The following is a 14,471-nucleotide window of genomic DNA, read 5'->3' as shown; positions in this document are numbered from 1 at the left end:
GTACCCTTCAGGTAGTGCCATGGAAAGTCCACTAATATGTACCCATATGATAAATTTAAAATGTTGTGCTTTCCTTTCATGCTGTTTCCATCAAATCTTCTGTCGCATTTATACTTGTTCCCCGGATTGTGTCCCCTCAATTCCTAATTTGTCATGCTAAGGCTGATGATGCTATTCTCTAAAGGTCCAAAAACATAGTAAGTACTTTAAGTGAAATCAGTAAACTATTGACTATCCCCCCTTGGTGTTGGTTTGATATGTGAGAGGTCTCTTTAAGGTCAAAGTAGTTTCAAAATGTCTCACATATTAGAAGTTTGGAAATATCAGCTCGCATGTTGAAGACTTGGTAATTTAATTCCTGAATTTAGCAGAGCCCCAGGACACTGATGCTGAACTGGCTCATCTGACTTGCTAAGGGCACCTAGAGGGCTAGGGGCTGGGGGGATTCTCACTTGGCTCCAGATAACCTTGCAAGCCAATGCCCAAATGGAAGGGTTGTCAGCCCTCCAGTATTGCCAAGAAGCTTCCTCGAATTAAAGATTAATCTCTAGGGCATTGAAGCCACCCAGGAGAAAAATAATAGTGGTGTGAAAAATGATTGTATGGAGTGGGAAAGAATGAAAAAGCAGAAAAAAAGTGTGGCAAATCTTGATATTAATGCAGGAGGAGGAAGATTATATAGGATGGCATGTCTAGAGATTAGAAGGAATAAGAGGGAAATTTAGAGGAGCACTGGCTGTCATCATGCCAATAAAATGGACAAATTGGAGTGTTTGTGAATAAACTAGGGAAGAGAGAATACAGGTTTGAATTGAGAGCAGAATTTCAATCTTGGTCAGACCTTAGGTTTGTGGAAGCTTGATTTTGGGGGGAAAAGAAGAAAACTACTAAAAGTTTGCTTGGACTCTTTGAGAAACCTGGGATTTTATGTCACAGGTGACAATGAAAGAATGAGTGCTAATAAATGACAAGAGAATATCTTTGATATAAAAGAATAGAGTAGGAGAGAATGCACTGGAAGAACCCCTGAGATGACAGAAGGATCATTGTGATAAATTACTAACTACAGCAAAGATGATTTTAGGGGAAACTAGATAGCAACAAACAGTTTTGGTAGGAGGCCATATGATAACATATTTAGAAGTGACCTGGCGTATTACAGTATCCACAGCAGGTGACATGATTTATAATATGTATTTCAGGGGTGCTACAAGGGTGTATCTAATTTGTACCACAGTGGACCTGGTAGCAATAAATTTGAACATTATATTTTATATTTATACAATTGTTTTCATAAATGATAAAATCTTAGTGTTTTTGAAAGAATAATCAAAGAGCTGGTAGAAAATCTCTGTCTTAGTTCTAATTGATTTATTGTCCATTTTAAATCATTCGCTTACAGGATATTTCTCTGGGGCAAGCGGAAGTTGGGGGGGCTACCTGTTGAGCTTAAAAAGTACTGGTGGAGTGTTTTGTTCCCAAAGAAATATAATTTAAATGTTTGCATAATGCCCTCTAGCATACTAAGCGAATGATTTGCATTTTCGGGGTAAGATATCTCTGTTCTCACATCGTCTAGAAATTCTTCCTCTTTTCCTCCTCAGATTTGAATAGAAACTTGAATCTTGAACCATACAACTCCATAGGATGTACAGAGAGCTTTTGCAACTGAGGAGGAATTTTCAAAACTAGTCAAACTTCTCGATCTGAATTATTCCATTGGAGAATTTACCAGGTATGTAGGAAACAGTTATATCATATTGTACATACGCATACATTAGACAGCAGAAAATCATTGGACTTCAAGCAGGTACCTCACACATTACAGCATAAACTTGCTACAGCATTGCTGGATGGAAACTGCTGTTTCCAGAGCAGGATAATCCAGAAACTGATGTTGCCTCTATGAAGGAAAACTTGACATCGTATCATGTCTTTTAAAAAAAATATCTTGACTCTTTGGTAAAGGAAAGAAAAGCCTAGTGCCTTGTAGCACATTCTAACTTTAGAACAAACTTAACTTTTCAATGTTGTAATCAAGCCAGATCACCATCTAAATCAATCCTTTTTCTCACATATCATATTGAAAATTCTAAATCATTGGTCAAATCACTGACCTGAAGAATACCAATTTCGTGGTTGTATTTTTTTATACAAGCAGTGAAAAATATTCCACCATATTCCAGACTTCTGCTTTGTAGATGGTGGAAAGGCTTTGGGAACTGGGAGCTGAGCCACTCAATCTCTGACCTGCTCTTGTAGTCGTGACGTTTGTGACTAGTCCAATTGAATGTTTAGTCAATAGTGGCCCCAAGATGTAGATAGTGGGAGACTTGATGGTAATGCGATTGAATGCCAAGGGAATGGTTTGACTTTGTTGAAGATGATCATAGCCCTCCTCTTGTGTGACATGCATGTTACTTGTCGTTTATCAGCCCAACCTTGGATGCTGTTCACTTCTTGCAATCAGAGCATGGGCTGCTTCATTATCTGAGGATCAATGAATGGAACTGAACACCATGTAATCATCAGCAAATAATGGAAAATATAGTTGATGTCATGAGAAAATGATGTTTGTGAAAGTAGAGTACTTCTGGTTATAGACAACAACTTGGCATCTTTAATGTAATAGTGTTTCGAGATGCTTCACAGGAGCATTATAAAGCAAAATTTGACCACTGAGCCACATAAGAGATATTCGGGCAGATGATCAAAAGGTTGGTTTTAAGGACCGTCTTCAGGGAAAAAGAGAGAGACAAGGAGAGGTTTAGAGAGGGAATTCTAAGCTTAGGGGCCAGACAGCTGAAGGCACAGCTGTCATTTGAGCAATTAAAATCAGATGTTTAAGAGGTTATGATGGGAGGAGCACACAGATCGAAGAACCTGAGGATATAACCAAGATAAAGAGGGGCGAGGCCTTGGAGAAATCTGAAAACAAGGATGAGAGTTTTAAAGTTGAAGCATTGGTAAATGAACACAGGGATGATGGGTAAACAGGACTTTGTGTGAACAAGGACCCGAGTATCAGACTAGTTGATGCAGGGATGGAGTTGGTCAATGTTACAGATATGGAAATAGGCGGTCTTAGTGATAAGACCATAAGACGTAGGAGCAGAAGTAGACCATTAGGCCCATTGGTCCACTCTGCCATTCAATGAGATCATGGTTGATCTGAATCCTCAACTCCACTTTCTTGCCTTTTCCCCGGAACCCTTGATTCCCTTACTGATTAAAAATCTGTCTATCTCAGCCTTGAATATACTTAATGACCCAGCCTCTACAGCCCTCTGTGGTAAAGAATTCCACAGATTGACTACCCGATGAGAGAAGAAATTCCTCCTCATCTCTTTTTTAAGTGGGCGCCCCCTTACCCTGAAATTGTGATGGCATGGATATGTGGTCAGAAGCTTGCCTGGGGTCAAATTTGACACTTAAGGTTGTGAACAGTGTGGTTCAACCTAAGACAATTGTAGGGGAGTTTGTGGCGGGCACTGAAGGTGATGGCTTTGGTCTTCCCAATATTTAGTTGGAGGGATTTTCAGCTCATCCAGTACTGGATATTGGCTAAGCAGTGTGACAATTAAGCAACACTGGAAGAATTGAGAGAGGAGGTGGTGAGGTAGAGCTGCATATCGTTAGCATACATGTGAAAACTGACACTGTTTTTGGATGATGCCCCTGAGGGGCAGCATATAGGTGAGAAATAGGAAGGGCCAACAGAGGTGAAAGTGGAGGAGTGGAAAGAGAAGCCAATGCAGGTGACTCCTTGGCTATGATTAAATAAATAAGAATGAAATCAGGCAAGTGCAATCCCACCTAGTAGATGGCAGTGGAGAGGTGTTGGAGGGGAATAGTGTGGTCAACGACAGTGAGCTATATGTCATATACTATAGCATACTGAGTGTGTGTATTGGTAAAATTGATTATTCACCCCATTTTACTTAAATTTTCAGGTGATTTCAATTAATATTATGGACTAAGTCTAAATATTTAAAGAAAACATCTGCATTTAGCAAGAAGCTGATTTAAGTGACCTAAAGCATTATGAACAGATTTTAAAAAGTGGGCAGTGTTTTCAGTCAACAAGAGGAGCGTTGTGTCCAAGTCTCTTTAAGCAGAGGTTTAAAACATTTTTGCATTGTGGTGGCATCGCAGTCCTGAGGTACTAGCTCTCCAGATCAATAGTGAACAGTATTAAATCGCACTTTAGTGAAGTGCAAAAAGCTTATTGAATTGGTTGAAATAGCTGGCATGCATAATGTGCTATCGGAGCTGTGGTAATTGAATTTAATGGTGATCCTATATAGATGTTTCCGCAATAAGCATAGACGATGCACATGATGAGCACTGTTCATTCTGTAATATGCTTGTGAATCATCAAAATTTAAAATTATTTAATTTTTCTGTGGCCAAGAAATAGGGTAAATATCAAACCTGGTGGGTGATTCTCAATATGTCTGATGCAATTAGTTTTATTAGACTTGAAAGCTTACAATTTGATATAATTTAAGTTTTGTACCTGAGGTATTAATCTATTTTTACTGGATTTTGTAAGACTATCTATACAATCTAAACCTTTTATTTTGTGAAAGCCTTTTGAGGTGAGGATCAAGTTACTTTATAATGACTTATTTGACTGTCTTTCTAAAGTTTCTAAACTATGCATAATCAAAATCCCCGTGTGATCTGATATTTTTACTCTTTTCCTAGATATCAGTCAAATAGCTGTTTTTTCAGCAACAATCACCCTTTTATTAGAGAAGCTGTGGGTTTTTTTAGAGAAAGATTGGTATTGTGTTTAGGATAGGAGTTTGTACATTGAGGATCAGTTTTAAATTGTTGCCCTTGACTGGCTGTAAAATGACACAGTTCTTTCAGAGTAGGTAAGTACCACAATAGACATTTGCACTGTTTGAGAGATCTTCAGTGGAGTTGCTTGTGTTTAGTTCAGTTGAAGCCATCATCTGAAATTATACAAGTGCTGTACATTGTAGAACAAGTTAAACAGTGGGAATTGGAGTTCAGAGTTGTTCACCGTGAAAGGCCATTCTAAAAGGTCACTGCTTTTCCTATCGAGGCATTGCTTTTTAGCAGGTTCGGTTGGCAGCTGCATTTAACAACTGGTGTTCAGATGTTTGGGGCCATTGAATAGTGCTTTCAGGAGTGGAGCAGTCAGAGTGGGACTGTCTAGTGGACATTTCCATTGTATTGTTATTTATATGTGAAGTAGGGGGAGGGAAAATGAGCACCATCTGGACAAAACGTTTATTTTCCCTCAAAGATCATTGATGGTTCAGTCAAATATTTTGCTGCTTGTTAGCATCTGCGACTCATTATCAATCCCTGTGGAGAGAAAGATTATCTAGTTCACTCTGTATCACATTTACTTAGCAGAATTTACATTAAAATATTAAGCCTTTACAATGTTTGCATTAATGAGCCTTAAACAAAGCTTGGATATTTTTCAGGAAAATAAACTTTGTGAAATTAACTGCTATTTGAAATGTGCACTTAAGAGTTCAAAAGACAAGTAGCATAACCAATGGGATCATCAGTGGAATAGCTCATTGGTTACTGTAGCAGTATAAAATACTCCATTTCTAAATTTTAATATGCTTTAAACTATCTAATTCAGACAACAAGATTTAAGACTGATCTTAATATCACCAAAAGAAGTAGAAGCATCTGTTGCTCTTGGCCAGCTTACAAGATAAATTACCCTTTTGGTGCTTGTGAAGGGCAACACAAGAGACGCTGAAATCTGACCCAGTCATTTCAGTGACAGAACAAAAACAAAAATACCTTGAAAAACCCAGCAGGTCTGGCAGCATCTGCGGAGAGGGGACAAGCAAGCAGTGATAGGAGCAGATAATCAAAAGATGTCACAGACAAAGGAACAAAGACATGTTGAAGGTGGTGATATTATCTAAGAGAATGTGCTAATTAAGAATGGATGGCAGGACACACAAGGTACAGCTCTAGTGGGGGTGGGGTGAAATAAGACTAACAGGGCATAAAAGGTATAAATTTAAAAATAATGGAAATAGGTGGGAAAAGAAAAATCTATATAAATTATTGGAAAAAACAAAAGGGAGGGGGAAGAAACGGAAAGGGGGTGGGGATGGAGGAGGGAGTTCAAGATCTAAAGTTGTTGAATTCAATATTCAGTCCGGAAGGCTGTAAAGTGCCTAGTCCTCCACCCAGAGTACATCCTGCACCCTTGCTTCCTCCAAGCAGTGTTCAATATAGAGGAGCACTGATTCATCAGCTGAGGGCGGGCAGTACGTGGTAATCAGCCGGTTTCCATGCCCATGTTTGACCTGATGCCATGAGACTCATGTGGTCCGGAGTTGATTTTGAGGACTCCCAAGGCAACTCCCTCCTAACTGTATGTCACTGTGCCACCACCTCTGCTGGGTTTGTCTTCCCGGTGAGACAGGACATACCCAGGGATGGTGATGGTGGTGCCTGGGATGTTATCTGTAAGATCTGATTCCGTGAGAATGACTATGTCAGGCTGTTGTTTGACTAGTCTGTGAGACAGCTCTCCCAATTTTGGCACTAGCCCCCAGATGTTAGTAGGGAAGTCTTTGCAGGGTCGATGTTGTCTTTTCCGGTGCCTAGGTTGATGCCGGGTGGTCTGTCCGGTTTCATTCCTTTCCTGAGACTTTGTAGCAGTTTGATAAAACTGAGTGGCTTGTTAGGCCATTTCAGAATCAACCACATTGCTGTCACATGTGGGCCAGACTGGGAAAGGACAGTAGATTTCCTTCCCTAAAGGATGTTAATGAACCAGATGGGTTTTTACAACAATTGTTTAATTCCAGACATTTATTGAATTCAAATTGCACCATCTGCTGTGGCGGGATTTTAACCCAGGTGCCCAGAGCATTACCCTGAGTCTCTGGATTACTAGTGCAGCAACAATACCACTATGCCATTGCCTTCCTCTGGCATAAAAGCTGCTAGACTTCAATACAATTTTGAGGTAATATGGTTTACATAGCTGCATAGTAAGTAAAAGCTTGAAATGCTAAACTCTGCACAACATAGTCCCCATTGAAAATGACTTCAAATCAATTGTTTCTCAAACATAGAATTACTATGAGACAATAATGGGTATGCATCTAAGCATCAGTTATTTCAGCAGATCTTAAATTGATCCATTTTCTGCTCAGTTGGAATTGGTTGTGTCAATTCAGATTTTATACATTGCATGTTTAATTGACAGATGAATCTGGAGCTATGATGTTGATTGTGGTAGCAGGGCTGATTGACAGAAGCATTCGATATGATGTAAAATATGATTGGATGCAGTGCGAGTTGTAAAGTGCTAATCATGTAATGTTCACCGTTGGAGTCTCACATTTCAAGGATTCTCTTTGTGTGTGAAGCTGATTTGCCCAGAAGGTCAAGGGGTTCTGCATGAAGTGATTCAGTTTGATGCAGGAAACTGACAATTTATTCAGAAGGATGTTGTGGTTTTTATCAGGAAACTACAGGTATAGCTTTTCATAAATTTCTTTCTGATACAATTTTCACAGGCCTGTAAGTTGTTGTTTGATGATCTTATGATACCACAATATCTTCATGTGAATTCCTCAATTTAGGTTTCACTTTGCAAAAAGCAGTAACGTCCTCAATCCTGTGTCAGCTGCCCACACCCTGCAATGAGCATGTCAATGTTTTTTAAACTCTTTCAAAGCAACTCCTGCCTATAGAATATAATTAGTTAACAGTGGTTACTCAGGCTTCTGTTGACATTCTTAAATACAGCTTGACATGAATACATTTTTATTTTACTAAATTCAGAGGCTGGTAACTAAATCCCAGAAATGTATTTGGCTCAATGCCAACTTTTTCTCCATGGACTGTTAACAAAAGCGATAGCTGTCATTAAACTGCACCGCTTAAATCTTCTGTTTAAATCAGTCTTTGCTAAAGCTCCTTTTTGGTAATAATTCTACTCGCCAGACCAAGGAAGCCTTCAGCTTGCCTTATTTCAGCTGTGGATAATAGATGCACACTGTACTAAATTACTTCTGAATGATGGTATGGAGGGAAATCAATTAAAAATTAATTAATATTTTTTAACAAATTAAGTGTCCCTGTATCATGCACTGTTTGACACAGGTAACCTGTTCAAAGCAAAAACAAAAAATGCTGGAAAAACTCAACAGGTCTGACAGCATCTGTGGAGAGAAAGACAGAGTTGACGTTTCGAGTCCGTATGACTCGACAGATGCTGTCAGACCTGAGTTTTTCCAGCATTTTTTGTTTTTGCTTCAGATTTCCAGCATCCACAGTATTTTGCCTTTAGCCTGCTCAAAAGTTTGGGCTAGTCTTAGTGCCAGTTCTTATGAATGAATATGACGCAGGGTTGGTCGCCCTCTGATACTTTTTCTACCTGCTTTGAAGTGTCTTGCCTCTCCATTTGATCCCCTGAGATTGGGAAGTAGCAGCGCTGGAATATATTGTAAGTTTTTGGGGTGTTCTGTTCTGTTTGGGGTGCAATTTGTTATTTCCATTTTCCTAATTTGCATTGCCACTTAAAGAAAATTCTATTCGTAATACCAAGCAGAAGTGACTCCGATTATCTCAGGCTTCAATGCTGCTTGATGCTCAACCAGTAGTAATTCAGGTTTCCCTCCCTCAGAGCTGAAACACTTCACTTTTGTGAGGCTGCTTGCTCATTTGTAGTTTCATGTTATTTTTTTAACAAATTGTTCTGTACATCAGATCTAAGCTCAAGAAAAGGAAAGCTGCTCTTCACTATGATATTACAGGTAATTGGGTCATTTTTGCATGACTTGCGATGTTTAATTAGTTACAAACTCTGAACATTTGGCCCAGATTTTGCGGTCAGCTGTGAAGGAACGTGGTTTAGTGTTCACCTTGCTGCTAGCTGCCCAAAAAGTTTTCTTGGGCTTTTCAGCATAGACTTGCTGTCATCAGGTGTGTCTGATCCTGTGCAGCAATGCCCTCTAAGGGGAATCTGTGGCATCTACAACAGAACAGGAAACAATGATGCTTTTCAAAGAATCAGATTAAATAATCCTCCCTGAGACATACGGAGTCTAAACCAGAAAATATAATTTCAATTTTGATCATGTACTGAAAGCAAAATAAAGATTGGGATATGAAATGGACAGAAAAAGTAATTTAAAAAAAATCTCCAATGCTAATTAAATTCTGAATGAGACTGCACAGTTGTAAAATTAAATTTTCAGAGCCAGAGAGATTGTTTGGCAATCATGATCATTTATTACAGCATTAAAAATTCACTTACTCCTGAATGTACCAGTCTTAACTCTTTCTGGCATGTTTGGGTATGTATTGCAACTTCGCGGCATTACATTGATTTCAGTGCTGAGTCTATCGATGAGAAATGTTGAAGTATGCCCTTTGGAGGTTGGGGTATGTTCTGACAGCAATTTCTGGATTTCTGCTTTTAAGTGCACATCTGTGGAGTCCGGAAGTTACTGTTCAATTTACTCCTTAATGGTAGTGAGTACCGTTAGCCTCACTTGTTATTGAGTTTAAAAGTTTTAAAAATTATTAGAATAAAACTATTGGTACTCTGGAACAAGAGTAGAATTATTAAACCTGCTCTGCTATTTTGTTAGTCACCACAGTTCTATTTTTATAATCCCAATTCTTCGCTATTTTCCATATCCTCGCTTTCCAATTCTGCACCTTCCTCAATTTTAAATAAGATGCTAAAGTAATGAAGCCTTTGATTTGAGGAACCACAATTTTTTGTGCTTAATGGATTGTACTTGTATTGTTTAAAAGTTGGTTAAATATTTCCAAAACTTATATAAAATGTTCCCACTGGCAACATCAGTGTTCACAAACTAGCAATTGTTAAATATCATAGAACATTGCCTTGCTCAGTGTGACTAAACTAAAAAGTTATTTATATTCAGGCCCCTGAAGGTGCAAGGGAGTTGTATTGAATTGTCTGCATTTCTCTTCTTGAGTTATTTTGTAAAAAAATATGTTCCCCTGTCAGTTGATTTTGTTTTTAAACTGGTTGACTTTTGACCTTGAGCTCACCAAAATAAATTTTAATTGCAGTATGGATTAAATTGAGTTAATGGAATAAAATCATTCTTCAGAGAGTTGAGGAACTTGTAGTTTAAAGAGAGAGGGTATATGTGTCAGTCAGTCAAGTACTTTAAATGCCTCTCTTGTTTGCTTCTTCACTGTGAAATGGTTCTCTATTCAGCAACATAACTGAGAGTTGTCAAATTATTCCTGTTGAGGCACTTCAATCTAAGTGAACTGCCAGCAAGCTCAGTTAATTTTAGTTTGGAAGTGCTCTTGCTGGGTTTTTACCAGGGTGGCTTTTTAAATCAATTGTCAGGATGCGGTTGAGAGTAGTTTATGTTGACTCTTCTCCCCCAATCTCTCTTGCCTCAGGGAACACATTTGCTTTCTGCTGTCTGTTCTGCTTAAATAAGAGGCTTTCTTAGCAGGCTAGTGCACCAAAGCTCGAGGCTAGGAGGCAACCCTATTGTTAAATGAAGCACACATATAAAACAAACTATACAGAGTTCAAATAATCCAAGGAAATAGTATATTTTAATGCCCTAAACAGAATGTGTGTATTGTGTTCAAATGCTTGTACACGATAAAGAGGTGGTAAACCTTTTAAAATAAATATTAATTTTCTACCAGGCTAGTGGAGAGATCTGCCGCTTGTAAGAGGAAAGGGGAAATTGCTGAACTGAGAATGAAACATTGTTGTTTCATGGAGTAGGGTCATTGCATTCAGATTAGGTTATTGATTTGGGTAGCTGGAAGCAGCTTTGCTTCCACAGTACAGTATTGGCACTGTCATATCAAACTGAAAAATGTGCTTCCTTGGTCATGACCCTTTACAGATTGCATTGTGTGGTACTTGTGGGTGCATTTAATGAATGCATTGTCTGTACATTTGACTGGAACTAATCATTTGCAGAGTCAGAATGAAATGATGACAGGCTTGGATCAAACAGAAAAGGGCATTTTGTTTTGGGAAATACTTGGTATAGAAAGTTGCTTGATTTGGCCCTGACCAACAGTTTCTTCTAGGTTCCCTGCAGCCAAAACAGATGACAAAGGTCTATGGGCACTGGCTGCTGTATACATACAGGAAGGTGATTTACGCTTCCTGTTGTTTTCTCATTTTTAGGCTCAACCCATGTATCAAATGAGGAAAATGTCCCAACAGTGCTTTACGGGGTAGCTTTAATTTCTGTGGTTGGAGCAAGTGCTGGATGGGTCTCTGAACTTTCCTGATTTATGACTTAGTTTTACAACGGCCTCAGCAATATGATCATAGGCAGAATTAACTTTCCAATTTTTAATTGTCCCCAGGTGCTGTGATGGAATCCATTGTTGAGTTAGGCGTGGCATGTATCAAACCATCTACCACACGAAGCCTTACTGCCTAATAATTTCATATTTCATTGAATGTTGGGCTTGCTGGGAATGTACATCAAGTTGATGAATAAGATGCAGTAAATCAGGTTTTCCCGTAGCTTGATAATTTTGAGCATGAGTTGCTTTGTACAAGAGAATATGACTAAAATTTCAGTCTGAATACATATAAACTCAATGTAAATGAAATTGTTATACTGTTAGTGGTGTCTTTGAGGTTGGAAGATTGATTTAGGATTTCATGGTAGTCAGCATTGAGCCATAAAGGCTAAAATATGAAACATTTGTCCAAACATTAAAGTAGGATAATGTGTGTTGCAGACGGGCCTAATTATATATCAGTATTGCTTTTATCCTCATTGATTTTTGATGACATAGAATGATGTTGAACAAAGAAGCTGCTCTTTATTTCACAGTAAGGTAGACCACTGAAATGGCAGCAGAAAAGGAAATAAATATGTGTTTATCGTGTTATTAAAAAGATTTGATATTCCTACATTTACTCTCATGCTATGGTATGCTTGTTAGAATATGGTTGCAGAAGCAGTGGAAAAGCTTTTCTGCTTCAGTCAAGTGGCCACTCTTCATGTCTGAGTCTTCATGGGGTGATTAGCATTAGGCTGTTTTAGCACAAGACACTAAAAGCCAAGCCTGGCCCTGTCCTGCCCACCCTCAATGTCCATGTGTATATCTACTTTAGATAGCAATTGGGAACTCTGAGAAACTTTACTCTTCCTGATCCAGATGTAGAATTCCTACCACTGCCCTGCTTACAAATATAAGAATTACGAGCAGAAGTAGGCCACTCGGCCCCTTGAGCCTGCTCCACCTTTCAATAAGTTCATGGCTGACATGATTGTTATCTGATCTGATTATTACCCCCGATAACCTTTCACCCCCCGTGTTAATCAAAAACCTATCCAACTCTGCCTTAAAAACATTCAAAGACTCCGCTCCCACTGACTTTTGAAGAAGAGAGTTCCAAAGACTCACGACCCTCTGGGAGGAAAAATTTCTCCTTATCTCTGCTTAAATGGGTGACCCCTTATTTCTAAACTGTGACCCCCCCTAGTTCTGGATCCTCCTGCAAGAGGAAACATCCTCTTCACATCGAGCCTGTCAAGACCCCTCAGGATCTTGTAAGTTTCAACCAAGTCGCTTCTTATTCTTCTAAACTCCCGGGGATACAAGCCTCGCTTGTCCAATCTTTCCTCATTAGGCAGCTTGCCCATTTCAGGTATTAGTCTAGTAAACCTTCCTTGAACTGTTTCCAATGCATTTACGTTCTTCCTTAAATAAGGAGATCAATACTGTGTGCATTACTCCAGGTGTGGTCTCACCAATGCCCTGTATAACGGAATATGCCCTGAAGCATAACCTCACCACTTTTGTATTCAATTCCCCCCAAATAAACGGTAACATTCTATTAGCTTTCTTAGTTACTTGCTGTACCTGCATACTAACCTTTTGTGATTCATGCGCTAGGCCACCCCAGACCCCTCTTTATCTCAGTGCTCTGCAATCTCTCACCATTTAGATAATATACTACTTTTTTATTCTTCCTGCCAAAATGGACAATTTAACAATTTCCCACATTATTCCCCATTTGCCAGACCTTTGCCCACTCATCCAAGTCATTTATATATTTTGTAAAAGGTTGAGGCCCAACACTGATCCCTGTGACCCACTACTCATTACATCTTACCAGCCAGAAAATTATCCATTTATGCCTACTCTCTGCTTTCTGTTAGCTAGCCAATCTCCTATGCATGCCAATATGTTACTCCCTACCCATGAACTTTTATTTTCCGCAATAACTTTTGATATCAAATGCCTTCTGGAAATCTAAGAGCAGTACATCCACCAGTTCCCCTTTATCCACAAGTTACTGCTTCAAAGAATAAATTGGTTAAACATGATTTCCCTTTCACAAAACCATATTGACTCTAACTGATTAAGTGTCCAGTTCTGATGTCTTTAATAGCTTCTAACATTATCCTATTATCAGATGTGAAGCTGATTGGCTTGTAGTTTCCTGCTTTCTGTCCCCCCCTCTTCGTGGATCAAGGAGTTACGTTCACTATTTTCCAATCTAATGGAATCTTCCCTAAATCTAGGGAATTTTGGAAAATTAAAACCAACACATCAACTATCTCATTGTTTGAGATCAGCAAGTGGTATATGCAGAAGCTCAGGAATAAACCTGACACCTTCCAGGTGGCTCAACTACGCATTGAATAAACACATTGAGCCTTTGGAGGAGTCTATCCTTAATATTAGTGCTAAATCAAACAGATGAATATTATTCAACAACAAAAACAAAAATAGCTGGAAAAACACAGCAGGTCTGACAGCATCTGTGGAGTGGAAGACAGAGTTAACGTTTCGAGTCCGTATGATTCTTCATCAGAACAGACGAATATTATTGTTGTGCTCTTCATGCAATCAAAGACACTAATGATGGGAAATGGAACAGTCACCATTTCAGGCACCTAGTGTCAGGATGAAGGACTCAGGCCAGGCACAGGTGGGATACAGATTGCATTGCATGAATACTGTGGTTTGTTACATCCACTTCACAGCTGCTGAAGTAGCTGGCTGAGCATAGACTTGCAGGCTGCAGTGTATTACATTGACACATTTGCTGTAGTTGACTCTAGAACCATCCATTGTTTTATTGTAAATGTTTGATGTTCATTCCTTTAGTTATTGAAACCCTATACATGTTAAAAACTTCATCTTCCGCTCTCATATAAGTTATAAAGTACCTCATGATTATGATAGGGGCAACCAGATGGTCACTCTCTCTTGATGTAGAATGCTCTAGAGATATTAAGCTATATGCAACAGTAATTGTACTGTATCCTGTCATTAGACATTCTTTAAATTGCTGTAATATTTACCCTATACACTCATGTAAAAGTCAAACCCTGACTTTTGGTCAAAAAGTCCTTTGTTTTTCTTATCTTGTGTATAAGTTGACTCTAGTTTTTGAGAGATAGTAACACAACGTGTTTGATCATGTTTTGGTCTACAACACAACA

At 38.9% G+C, this 14,471-nt stretch overlaps 1 protein-coding gene across 3 annotated transcripts in view; it reads left to right on the top strand.

The window, feature by feature from the left end:
• Nucleotides 1–1,709: 1,709 nt before the first annotated feature.
• The window catches only part of ccser2a (coiled-coil serine-rich protein 2a), a 568,362-nt gene continuing 555,600 nt past the window's right edge, over nucleotides 1,710–14,471 (top strand). For all 3 annotated transcript variants that reach the window (XM_078530898.1, XM_078530897.1, XM_078530899.1), the window contains exon 1: nucleotides 1,710–1,735. The gene's annotated coding sequence lies outside the window, so the exon portion shown is untranslated. The remainder of the gene's footprint in view (nucleotides 1,736–14,471) is intronic.

Source organism: Cetorhinus maximus, chromosome 27 (genome assembly GCF_964194155.1).
Source record: "Cetorhinus maximus chromosome 27, sCetMax3.hap1.1, whole genome shotgun sequence".
Taxonomy (NCBI): domain Eukaryota; kingdom Metazoa; phylum Chordata; class Chondrichthyes; order Lamniformes; family Cetorhinidae; genus Cetorhinus; species Cetorhinus maximus.
This window is presented reverse-complemented; position numbering and strand designations above follow the sequence as displayed.